The 13,936-nt window shown below is 35.6% G+C and overlaps 1 protein-coding gene across 3 annotated transcripts in view; it reads right to left on the bottom strand.

Moving 5' to 3' along the window:
- Positions 1 to 13,936, bottom strand: part of GPHN (gephyrin) — a 639,047-nt gene that overhangs the window by 124,524 nt on the left and 500,587 nt on the right. The gene's annotated exons all lie outside the window — the stretch shown is intronic.

Genomic DNA, 13,936 nt, shown 5'->3' with positions numbered 1-13,936 from the left:
TTATTTCATTGTTTTTTATGGCTGAATAGTATTCCATTGTGTGTATGTATGTATACACACACACACACACACACCCCATCTTCTTTATCCAGTCATCTGTTGACGAACATTTAGGTTGCTTCCATGTCTTTGTTATTGTAAACTGTGCTGCAATGAACACTGGAGCACATGTATCTTTTTGAATTAGAGTTTTCTCTGGATATACGCCCAGAAGTGGGATTGCAGGATCATATGGTAACTCTTACTTTTAGTTTTTTAAGGAACTTCCATACTGTTCTCCACAGTGGCTGCACCAATTTACATTCCTACCAACAGTGTAGCTGGGTTCCTTTTTCTCCACACCCTCTCCAGCATTTATTATTTGTAGGCTTTTTAATGATGGCCATTCTGACTGGTGTGAGGTAATACCTCATTGTAGTTTTGATTGTCATTTCTCTAATAAGTAATAGCTGCTCTTTTTACATAAATAGAATTAATATATAACATTAACATACCTAGTTCTGTTGTATCCCTCACCACATGTAGGATGACTATGTGACCATATAAGATTCCATTTAACAAAAGACTATAGCTAAAGTAAGTTTGAAAACCATTGATCTAGGTGATGCGGTACTCTCATGTTCAGATCAAAAGTGGATAAGCCATGCTTGAGGGACAGCACCAGGGACACACACACAGAGCCACTGGCAGCTGGAGGCACAGGCTGAGGATGCACAGCACTCACATGTATAGCTCAGGGGCTCTTATGCAGGCCTCCCATGGGCTGGCATGGTGAGGCCCATTTTTAGAAGGCATACATTTCCAAAATAAATCTGGTAAGCAAATAGTTATGTTTCCTTCTTTTGTTTCTATAAAAAAAATTTCAACTATTTTTTGATGTTGACACCAGTGACAAGAAGCTTTAAAATGAAAGCTTCACAAAATTTAAGAATAGTTGTCTCTGACTTCTCCTATTTTGCAAGTTAAAACCCCAAAGCACTTCTAACAGTCTTGGGCCCCTGAAGAACTGACTCAGACAGGAAAAAGCACCAGGAAATGTTCTCCCCCACACCCCAGCCCTCTTCTTGATTCTGAGCTCAGCATAGAAATCTGATAGAAGAGAAAAAAATAGGGGGAAAAAAGTATGCACTTTTGTCTCTGAAGGCCAGATGGGTTATAGCCTAGCAGCCAGTTTTCACAGAGTGGTCCATAAATCCATTTACAAAGAAGTAGGAAAGGAAGGAAAGAATAATTTTTAAAAAGAAAGAAGGTTATAACAAAAGGAAGTTGGGGTTTTGGACAGAGAAAATATCCAAAATTTGGATACAGTTTTTCCTATAAAGCAAAAGCTATTTCCCGGCCACAAACATATTCTGATGACTACCTTACAAATGAATACCAACAGTCATAAAGATAATCTGTGACTGTACTAGCTCCATTCAATTTAGGTAAACTACTGGGTTGGCCAAAAAGTTCCTTTGGTTTTAAGTAAAAATAAAAGACATACTTTTCATTTTCACCAAGAACTTTATTGAACTACATATTCACTGTTTTGTTCCACAACCTTCTGCCATTATTCAGGCAACTTCATAATTCCTTCGTTCCAAAACTTTTTATCTTTTTGAGCAAAGAACTGTTCCAGGTGCCTTTTACAGTCTTCCAGAGAACTGAAATATTTTTCATTAAGAGAATTTTGTAAAGACCGAAATAAATGGAAATCTGAAGGTGCAATGTCTGGTGAATATGACAGATGAATCAGAACTTCCCAGCCAAGCTTTAACAGTTTTTGCCTGGTCATCAAAGAAACATGTGGTCTTGCGTTATCCTGATGGAAGATTATGCATTTTCTGTTGACTAATTCTGGACGTTTTTCGGCGAGTGCTGCTTTCAGTGGGTCTAACTGGGAGCAGTACTTGTTGGAATTAATCATTAGGTTTTCCGGGAAAAGCTCATAATAGAGGACTCCCACCATATACACAACATCTCCTTCTTCAGATGAAGACGGGCCTTTGGTGTGGTTGGTGGTGGTTCATTTAGCTTGCCCCACCATCTCTTTCATTACACATTATTGAACAGTATCCACTTTTCATAGCCTGTCACAATTTGTTTTAAAAATGAAATGTTTTTGCTACGTTTAAGTAGAGAATTGCGTGAGGAAATATGGTTAAGGTTTTATTTGCTTAATTTACGTGGAACCCAAACATCAAAGCGATTAACATAACCAAACTTGTGCAAATGATTTTCAATGCTTGATTTGGATATTTTGAGTATGTCAGCTATCTCCCACATGGTATAATGTTGATTGTTCTCAGTGAAAGTCTCGATTTGATCACTATCAAGTTCAAGTGGTCTACCCAACCATGGAGCGTCGTCCAACGAGAAATCTCCAGCGCAAAACTTCTCAAACCATTTTGACATGTTCCATCGGTCACAGCACCTTCTCCATACACTGCACAAATCTTTTTTTGGGTTTCAGTTGCGTTTTTACCTTTCTTGAAATAAAAAAGCCTAATATGCCAAAAATGTTGTTTTCTTCCAGCTTCAATATTAAAATGGCTACACAAAAATTCACTAATTTTGATGTCTTTTTTTAAATGTATGCTGATAATAACAGCTGTCACAATACAATCTAACAAAATTGTTTCAAATGAAGTTAAAGACAACTAAGCCCTCCTAGAGCCATCTTACGGAAAAAACCGAACCAACATTTTGGTCAACCCAATATAAAACAAAACAAAACTAACAAACATATGGAAATATGTGTCCTACTGAGAAGATTATTGTGTTCAAAGAAATATTTACTTAAACTTATAATAGTTTTAAAAAATATATCTTTATTAAGTATAACTGCTTCTCAATACTGTGTTAGTTTCTACTGTACAACAAATCGAATCAGCCATATGCATACACGTGGCCCCGTATCCCCTCCCTCTTGAGTTTCCCTCCCATCCTCCCTATCCCACCCCTCTAGGTCATCACAAAGCATCGAGCCGATCTCCCTGTGCTACACTGCTGCTCCCCACCAGCCAACTATTTTACATTCGGTCGTGTATGTATGTCGATGCTACTCTCACTTCGCCTCAGCTTCCCCCTCCCCCCATGTCCTCAAGTCCATTTTCTATGTCTACCTCTACTGCTGCCCTGCAACTAGGTTCGTTGGTACCATTTTTTTTTTTTTTAGATTCCATATATATGTGTTAACATATGGTATTTGTTTCTCTCTTTCTGACTTACTAAACTCCGTATGACAGACCCTAGGTCCATCCACCTCACTACAAATAACTCAATTTTGTTTCCTTTTATGGCTGAGTAATATTCCATTGTATATATGCACCATATCTTCTTTATCCATTCATCTGTCAATGGAAATTTAGATTGGTTCCATGTCCTGGCTATTGTAAATAGTGCTGCAGTGAATATTGTGGTACATGTCTCTTTTTGAATTATGGTTTTCTCAGGGTATATGCCCAGTAGTGGGATTGCTGGGTCATACGGTAGTTCTATTTTTAGCTTTTTAAGGAAGCTCCATACTGTTTTCCATAGTGGTTGTATCAATTTACATTCCCACCAACAGTGCAGGGGGGTTCCCTTTTCACCACACCCTTTCCAGCATTTACTAGATTTTTTGATAATGGCCATTCTGACTGGCAGGAGGTGACACCTCATTGTAGTTTTGATTTGCATTTCTCTAATAATTAGTGATGTTGAGCATCTTTTCATGTGTCTCTTCGCCACCTGTATGTCCTCCTTGGTGAAAAGTCTACTTAGTTCTTCTGCCCATTTTTTAAATGGATTGTTTGTTTTTTTAATATTGAGCACCATGAGCTGTTTGAATATTTTGGAGATTAATCCTTTGTCTGTTGTTTCATTTGCAAATATTTTCTCCCATTCTGAGGGTTGTCTTTTTCTCTTGTTTATGGTTTCCTTTGCTATGCAAAAGCTTTTAAGTTTAATTAAGTCCCATTTGTTTATTTTTGTGTTTATTTCTGTTACTCTAGGAGGTGGGTCAAAAAAGATCTTGCTGTGGTTTATGTCAAAGAGTGTTTCTCCTATGTTTTCCACTAAGAGTTTTATAGTGTCTGGTCTTACGTTTAAGTCTTTAATCCATTTGGATTTAATCCATTTTTGTGTATGGTGTTAGTGTTCTAACTTCATTCTTTTACATGTAGCTGTCCAGTTTTCCCACTTATTGAAGAGGCTGTCTTTTCTCCACTGTATGTTCTTGTCTCTTTTGTCATAAATTTGGTGTCCATATGTGCATGGGTTATCTCTGAGCATTCTTTTCTGTACCATTGATCTATATTTCTGTTTTTGTGCCAGTGTCTTGATTACTGTAGCTTTGTGGTATAGGTTGAAGTCAGGGAGCCTGATTCCTCCAACTCCATTTTTCTTTCTCAAGATTCCTTTGGCTATTCGGGGTCTTTTGTGTTTCCATACGAACTGTAAAATTTTTTGGCCTAAAACTGTGAAGAATGCCATTGGTAGTTTGATACGGATTGCACTGAACCTGTAGATTGCTTTCGGTAGTATAGTCATTTTTACAGTATTGATTCTTCCAATCCAAGAACATGGTATATTTCTCCATCTGTTTATGTCATCTTTGATTTCTTTCATCAGTGTTTATAGTTTTGAGTACAAGTTTTTCACCTCCTTAGGCAGGTTTATTCCTAGTTATTTTATTCTTTTTGTTGCAGTGGTAAATGGGAGTGTTTCCTTAATTTCTTTCTGATTTTTCTTTGTTGGTGTACAGGAATGCCAGAGATTTCTGTGCATTAATTTTGTATCCTGCAACCTTACCAAATTCACTCATTAGTTCTTGTAGTTTTCTGGTGGCATCTTTTGGAATGTCTATCATAGGCAAACACTGACAATTTTACTTCTTTTTTTCCAATTTGTATTCCTTTTACTGCTTTTTCTTCTCTGATTGCTGTGGCTATGATTTCCAAAACTATGTTGAATAAGAGTAGTGAGAATGGACATCCTTGTCTTGTTGCTGATCTTAATGGAAACGCTTTCAGTTTTTCACAATTGAGTATGTTGCTTGCTGTGGGTTTGTCATATATGGCCTTTATTATGTTGAGGTAGGTTTCCTCTATGCCCATTTTCTGGAGTGCTTTTATCATAAATGGGTGTTGAATTTTGTCAAAAGCTTTTTCTGCATCTATTGAGATGATCATATGGTTTTTATTCCTTAATTTGTCAATGTGGTGTATCACATTGATTGATTTGTGTATCTTGAAGAATCCTTGCATCCCTGGGATAAAACCCACTTGATCATGGTGTATGATTCTTTTAATGTGCTGTTGGATTCTGTTTGCTATTATTTTGTTCACGATTTTTGCATCTATGTTCATCAGTGATATTGTTCTATAATTTTCTTTTTTTGTGATATCTTTTTCTGGTTTTGGTATCAGGGTGATGGTGGCTTCATAAAATGAATTTGGGAGTGTTTCTCCCTCTGCAATTTTTGGGAAGAGTTTGAGAAGGATTGGTGTTAGCTCTTCTCTAAATGTTTGATAGAATTCGCCTGTGAAGCCATCTGGTCCTGGACTTTTGTTTGTTGGATGATTTTTAATTCAGTGCTTGTGATAGGTCTGTTTATATTTTCTAATTCTTCCTGGTTCGGTCTTGGAAAATTGTATCTTTCCAAGAATTTGTCCATTTTTTCATGGTTGTCCATTTTATTGGCATATAGTTGTCTGTAGTAGTTTCTTATAATCCTCTGTATTTCTGCAGTGTCAGTTGTGATTGTTCCTTTTTCATTTCTAATTTTATTGATTTGCGTCCTCTCCATTTTTTTCTTTCTTTCTTTTATTTTAACATCTTTATTGGAGTACAACTGCTTTACAGTGGGGTGCTAGTTTCTCTCCCTTTTTTGACGAATCTGGCTAAGGGTTTATCAATTTTGTTTATCTTCTCAAAGGACCAGCTTTTAGTTTTATTGACCTTGCTATTGTTTTCTTTGTTTCTATTTCATTTATTTCTGCTTTGATCTTTATGATTTCTTTCCTTCTACTGACTTTGGGTTTTCTTTGTTCTTTTTTCTCTAGTTCTTTTAAGTATAGGGTTAGATTGTTTATTTGAGATTTTTCTTGTTTCTTGAGGTGAGACTGTGTTGCTATAAACTTCCCTCTTAGAACTGCTTTTGCTGTCTCCCATAGGTTTTGAGTGGTTGTGTTTCCACTGTCATTTGTTTCTATGTATTTTTAAGTTTCTTCTTTGATTTCTTCAGTGATCTCCTGGTTATTTAGTAGTGCACTGTTTAGCCTCCATGTATTTGTGTTTTTTACAGTTTTTTTCCTGTAATTGATTTCCAATCTCATAGCACTGTGGTCAGAAAAGATGCTTAATACGATTTCAATTTTCTTAAATTCTCTGAGGCTTGATTTGTGACCCAAGATGTGATCTTTCCTAGAGAATGTTCCATGTGCACTTGAGAAGAAAGCGTATTCTGCCACTTTTGGGTGGAATGTTCTATAAATATCAATTAGATCTATTTGGTCTATTGTGTCATTTAAAGCTTGTGTTTCCTCATTTATTTTCTGTTTGGATGATCTGTCCATTGGTGTAAGTGGGGTGTTAAAGTCCCCTACTATAATTGTGTTACTATCAATTTCTCCTTTCATGGTTGTTAGCATTTGCCTTATGTATTGAGGTGCTCCTATGTTGGGTGCATAAACATTTATAATTGCTGTATTTTCTTGGATTGATCCTTTGATCATTATGTAGTGTTCTTCCTTATGTCTTGTAACAGTCTTTATTTTAAAGTCTATTTTATTTGATACTAGTATTGCTACTCCAGCTTTTTTTTTGATTTCCATTTGCATGGAATACTTTTTCCATCCCCTCACTTTCAGTCTGTATGTGTCCGTAGGTCTGAAGTGGGTCTCCTGTAGACAGCACATATATGGCTCTTGTTTTTGCATTCAGCCAGTCTGTGTCTTTCGGTTGGGGCACTTAATCCATTTACATTCAAGATTATTATCGATATGTATGTTCCTATTACCATTTTCTTAATTGCTTTGGGTTTGTTTTTGTGAGTCTTTTTCTTCTCTTGTGTTTCCTGCTTAGAGAAGTTTCTTTAGCATTTGTTGTAAAGCTGGTTTGATGGTGCTGAATTCTCTTAGCTTTTCCTTGTCTGAAAAGCTTTTGACTTCTCCACTGAATCTGAATGAGACCCTTGCTGGGTAGAGTCATCTTGGTTTTAGGTTTTTCTCTTTCATCACTTTAAGCATACCCTGCCACTCCCTTCTGGCCTGCAGAGTTTCCACTGTAAAATCAGCTGATAACTTTATGGAGATTCCTTTGTATGTTATTTTTTGTTCTTCCCTTGCTGCTTTTAATAATTTTTCTTTGAATTTAATTTGTTAGTTTGATTAATATGTGCCTTGGTGTGTTTCTTTCTAGGATTTATCCTGTATGGGACTCTCTGTGCTTCCTGGACTTGGGTGACTACTTCCTTTCCCATGTTAGGAAGTTTTCCACTATAATCTCTTCAAATATTTTCTCAGACTCTTTCTTTTTCTCTTCTTCTTCTGGGACCCCTATAATGTGAATGTTGTTGCATTTAGAGTTGTCCCAGAGGTTTCTGAGATTGTCTTCAATTCTTTTCATGCTTTTTTCCTTTATTCTGCTCCTTGGCAGTTATTCCACTATTTTGTCTTCCAGCTCACTTATTCGTTCTTCTGCCTGATTGTTATTGATTCCTTCTAGTGCATTTTTCATTTCAGTTATTTTGTTCATCTCTGTTTGTTTGTTCTTTAGTTCTTCTAGATCTTTGTTAAACATTTCTTGTATTTTCTCAATCTGGGCCTCCATTCTACTTCCAAGACTCTGGATCATCTTTACTATCATTACTCTGAATTATTTTTCAGGTAGATTGCCTTCATTTATTTGGTCTTGGTGGCTTTTACCTTGCTCCTTCATCTGTGACATATTTTTTTGCTGTCTCTTTTTTTTTTTTTTTTTAATGAGTGGGATTGTGTTCCTGTCTTTCTGGTTGTTTGGCCTGAGGATTCCAACACTGGAGTTTGTAGGCTATTGGGTAGAGCTGGGTCTTGGTGCTGAGATGAGGAACTCCATGAGACCTCACTCCGATGAATATTACTGGAGGTCTGAGGTTCTCTGTTAGTCCAGTGGTTTGGACTCAGAGCTCCCACTGCAGGAGCTTCCAACTGACCCCAGGCTCATGAACCAAGATCCCACAAGCTGCTGGTTCACTTTGGGGTTTCCCCATCTCCTTGGGCATCACAGTCCCCCACCAGCGGTGAGCAGGTACCCTAGTGGTGGGGGGATGCTCTAGATAGTTTTTTGATGTGTTCGTGGGGGGGAGATGAGCTCCATGTCCTCCTACTCCACTGTCTTGAGCTGATCAAATCTAAACTTATAACAGTTTAGCTGGTGATGTATGGTAATGATAATTTGTAGGTAGACTGGCTACTTTGAGAAAAATAAACTACAAAGTACTTTAGGATATGGGATCTTTATATGGGAGTAGGAATGGTGATGGGGAGTGGAAGTCTAGACATCTTCCCTACTCATAGATGTCCAACCTAAGCAAAGAGTAACAGGCTGAATTATTATAACATCTAAATTGGCAGCAGTCTTATATGATGGGTTTAATTTTCTGAAGTAGATTTTCAGGATTAAAGCAATTTTAAATTAGCCACAGATTGATGATCTAGAGGTTTCTCTAATAAGCCTATGTTTCCATTAGTAAAACTTAACTTGTCTCTTTTACATTTTCTCATGTTTAGGTCCAGACATGGGGTTGATTACATGTGAGTTCAGAATCTTTGCAGGTAAAGTACTCAAAATATTATTGAGATTTCCTATCTTCCATGCAGCATTTATAATCACTAAAAGACTACATATGATGTTCACTCAGGGTTGACATCATCAAAGACATATTTAAGTACTAATGGCAATGTCTATGAAGTACAAGGCCTTCAAAGGGACAAAAAAGTACAAATGGATTCCTTTCTACTGAGTAAACCAGGGATCTTTGTTATATAGCAGTAACTTTTTTCTTATGGCATGGCCATCTTAAATGAAGCTGCTCATACCAATGGACTGACTTTTTCCCACTTCAAATGCATCCTTTTTAACCTGCCAATTCTTAATATACAATGTTTCATCTTGGCTTGAAAATCCATTTTTTAAATTAGAAGTAAAAGAAGATTGAGAGAATCAAAAAAAAAAAAGAAGTAAATGAAGAAAAGATGCTTTCAGGTGACAGAGTGTAATAGAAACAAGATGTTCAGGCAGGTTCTTCTTGATTGAATTCAAAACCTCAAGAGAAAACTTTATTCTTCAAAACAATCGGTAAAAGAGTTCTCCAAACTACTTAAAGTGTAAATCATTATTCATTCCTTAGATACAGAAAATCTCACGGGAGAGACCTGGTCTGCCCTATTAATATTACTGCCTCTATTTCCCATTTTATTTGCAGCTTGAATTTCTTATATTTCTACTTCCTGGATCTTTCTGAACACAAACCATTGAAGACAATGAATAACTTTCCTAGGAAGCTTAAAAAGCAAAGGTAATAGTAATTCATTCAGGTTAAATAGCTAGGGCCTTTGGTAATTCAAAGAATGTGTGGTTCAGATATACAAAGCACTTAGTCTTTCATATAAACCTCAAATTAAGAGAAATCAGGTCCAAACCTCTAGGGAAACATTGGCAATAGTAGCATTTGTAGGCTTGGGTCTACAGGGCACTGTGTATATCTGAAAATAATTTCTTATATTGTTTTCAATTTAATAGCCTTTTTCTACTTGATTATTCAATGTTTTTCTACTTGTTTTTTCAAGATAATGAGTAATATATCTGACAAAACCTAAAAATCATGGCTGAGGGGATTGTGTTATTAGGATACTAACAGATAATACAATCAATTTAATAAAATAATTAAAATCCATGAGCATATACTAATAAACTAATGATTAAATAAAATTCTTCATTATAGCAGAATGTCAACTGATAAATGAAAAGAAGGAATTAGAAAGTAACCACTTGGTAACTATCATAGTAATAATTGGTTCATGCAAAAACCATCAATGGATACTAAAACTAGAAGCTGAAAAACCTCAAGAAAAACAACATATTTATATAGTCTCAACATATATCCCCACAAGATTCTTATTAACCACAATAGTAATTTTACAGTGGAGAAATCTGACAGATACCACTTTAACCAAATGATCAAAGTTAATACCACTAGTAATGGGACGAAATGACATCATGAAATTCCTAATATAATGTACTAAGAAGGACACAAAATCACATATGAGGTATTACTGTGAAAAATGCATAACCTGAACCAAATCATCAGGAAACATCAGAAAAGTCTAAATTTGAGGGAGAGCCTACAAAATAACTCTCCTATACTCTTCGAAAATGTCAAGGTCATGAAAGACAAAGAAAAATTGAAGAACTGTTCCATATAAAAGAGCCTAAAGACACATGATATCTAAAAGTTATGCATGATTCTGGATTGGATCCCAGATCAGAAGAAGAGAATGTTTTTTCCCTTTGGCTATAAAGTACATTATTAGAAAAATTGGCAAAATGTAATTTGAATAAGATTACATAATAGCATTATGGCAAGGTTCATTTCCTGATTTTGATAATTGTACTGTGGTTAGGTAAGAATATATTTTTTTCTTTTTTCTTTATTTTCTTCCTTTTTTTTTTTAAAAGGAAATATACATTTGAAGTATTAAGTGGTAAAAGGCATCATGTCTGCAATTTACTCATAAGCAGTTCAGGAAAATATGCATATTAATATGTAGAGAGAAATGATAAAGCAAATGTGGCAAAATGCTAACACTTGGGGGAATTTGGATGAAAGATATACAGGAACTGTTTGTACTATTCTTGTAGCTTTTCTGAAGTTTGAAATCACTTCAAAATAAAAAAAATTAAAAAAGCTTTTTTCAATAGTCCCTTCTTTATGAAGCAATGCATGACCATTCTATTTTTTTCTGCACTGAGCACTAGGAAATACTTTATCACAGGATTCTCATTGCGTATTGTATTTACTACATATCTTATAGTAATTATACTTTTTTATATACATGTCTGTTTTCTTAACTAGATTAACAGCTCTTTGAGAAAGGAAAACATGTTTTAAGTCAAGGCCCAACAATACTGTGCACACAGTGGTCACATAGAAAATTTTTGATGAATGAGTTTCTAAATGCTTGATTTTAATCAGTCTAGAATACATAGATTGCCAAAGAAGATGGGCTGTAGAGATATATACATATTCTATTCTATATATATATATATATATATTCTATATATAGAGAGAATATATATGGTATTCTAGAATTTGAAATACAATTTCAAACTCAATACTGGTCATTAATTTCAATGTTCTTTTTATTAGAACTGCCCCCCTTTTAAAGACAACTGCAAATATTTGTTAACAATGAAGTGAAAACTAGGTATTCCTCTCTTTTCTCTACGTTTTTGTTAAAAAGTAGTGAGTCACTGTAGTAGGGAAAAGAAAAAGGAGAGTAAAAAATATGATAATTATCACTTTTAGCTAAGGTCAAATAATCAGCAAAATGGAAAATTAGCTTTGTTCAATGCATGTACTACTTAGCTTGAAGATTAAATGATAACACTGTAAGCAACACTGTAAATAAATCCTTATAGGTTCTTTTTGAGATCAAGAAGTTTATCTACAGAAAAATTATAAGTTCAAAAGAAGGAAAAAAGGGCCTCCCTGGTGGCGCAGTGGTTGAGAGTCCGCCTGCCGATGCAGGGGATACGGGTTCGTGCCCCGGTCTGGGAGGATCCCATATGCCGCGGAGCGGCTGGGCCCGTGAGCCATGGCCGCTGGGCCTGCGCATCCGGAGCCTGTGCTCCGCAACGGGAGAGGCCACAACAGTGAGAGGCCCGCATACTGCAAAAAGAAAAAAAAAAAAAAGAAGGAAAAAGTAATTCATTTCCCATGGTCAGGTATGAACTGTCTTAGCAGCTGTCTTCCTTTGGCTTTTAATTTAAATTTGTTACATCAGGTAAGTTAAATATACAAAACTAAAAGTAAATAGGTAAAAGAACTGACAGAACAGTGTAAAAAGAGATGAAGTGAAAAAAATGGTATTAGAAGATATAATGATTAAAGAGAACAGCTAAAGTAACACTAAAAAAGGATAAAATTATTTTAAAAAACTTTAAGTGTAGGAATCAAGTGCCAATATTCCTAACAAAGGAAGCAAAGCCTTTTGAGTTGAGGTGGCTTCAGATCATCAATAGTAGTTTTTCATGACTGTCTTTATAGGGCTGGATTTCACAACGAGGTATTCTTAAGGATGAGGGCTCTTGAGGAAGGTCTCAAATCGGGATCCCTGGGTTCTTGCCCTTACTAGCAGTGCTAGTGCTTTATGTACATTAAGAATTGTGGGCGGGAGGGAGGAGATATGGGAACATATGTATATGTATAGCTGATTCATTTCGTTATGGGGCAGAGGCTAACACACCATTGTAGAGCAATTATACTCCAATAAAGATGTAAAAAAAAAAAAGAATTGTGGGTACTGGTTACAGCCATTATGGCAAAAGACCAGCTTTCAGACACAATCTCCCCCTTTTCTGCCCCCATCTTTCTTCAGACCTTTCTCTTTGCTTACACTATTGGTAATTACCTTTTGCTTCACTGTTATGCTGGTTCAGGAATATAAACCTCAGAGCTTGGTTTATATTTCCTTGGTTCATTCCTGCCCTGCTATCTGATTTCTGGTTTGGTGCACTTTGGGTCTCTGAACTCTAGCTGCTTTTGTTAGGCTGCTAGGACCCCCCTTTTAATCTTCAGTAGTCAAAAAAGCTGACTGAGAATTCTCTTATTCCCCAAAGAGGCTGTCAAGATACAGTTTCAGACATACATATATATCACGATCTTTTGGCAAGTAGTAGATGTTAATTTGTATGGCTGAGAAAGGAAATCTTAGAACAGGTGATCATAGAGAATGAAGCAAATGTGAAGACTGAGTTAGTGTCATTGGTGAAAACAAATCTAGTTTTTAAGATATTTTGCACAATATGTAGATAAAAACTATGTAGTTTACTCTATATTTATTGGGCACTTGATATGATCTAGGTCTTTCCATAGGCCTAAAAAGTAGGGTTAATTCACTACTAATTCTGCTGATATAAATGCTGTACATTAAAAAACAGTATGAATCATAGTATGATTGTAACTGTAGAAATAAAGTACAATCCAAGGTATATACTGGAAGAAAATAATTATATGTGTTAGTAGTTGTTATGTTTAAGTAGTAGGATGAGAGTGATTTTTTTCCCTACTTTTATTATTCAGATTCTTGACTGATTCTACGATACTCAAAAATATTTAATAAATGCTTTTAACTTGAAATTATTATTTTCTTAGTCAAACCTAGTGAATATCTTCCAAACTCATGGTCCAAATTCTAGGGTTCTAGGGAAATTTTTCAACAGCATCTGATTTAATTACACTTTTAACTATTAAAAGCTTCCTACTATTCTAAGGATAAAGTTCAGGCTGCCTAGAGTAATGTGTTAGGCCTTTCACGATCTGTTCTTTCTCTTCAATTTCATCTCTCTTTGCTCTTACACATACCCTTCTTCTACCTATAGCAAACAATAATTACTAGTACACAGCATGATTTTGTCACACATCTGTATCAACTGTCCTTCTTCTTGCAGTCCAACTAGCAAATACTTGCTTACTTTTTAAGACTATGAAGATAAGGTATGGGTTATATCAATATATGGTATTCTAATTCTTATGTTGCTCAAGTTAGAAATTGGGGGTCATTCTTGACTTCCTTAACTTCCACATCCAGTTTCTAATCCTGTCAATTGTGATTCCTTAATATTTCAAAAATCCTGCTTTATTTTTCTATTACTATTGCTTCAGCTTTCATTCAAGCTCTCATCAGATTCCTGGTTCTGATCTCACCCT

The sequence above is a fragment of the Mesoplodon bidens genome (genome assembly GCF_964165515.1).
Source record: "Mesoplodon bidens genome assembly, chromosome: 3".
Classification (NCBI taxonomy): domain Eukaryota; kingdom Metazoa; phylum Chordata; class Mammalia; order Artiodactyla; family Ziphiidae; genus Mesoplodon; species Mesoplodon bidens.
This window is presented reverse-complemented; position numbering and strand designations above follow the sequence as displayed.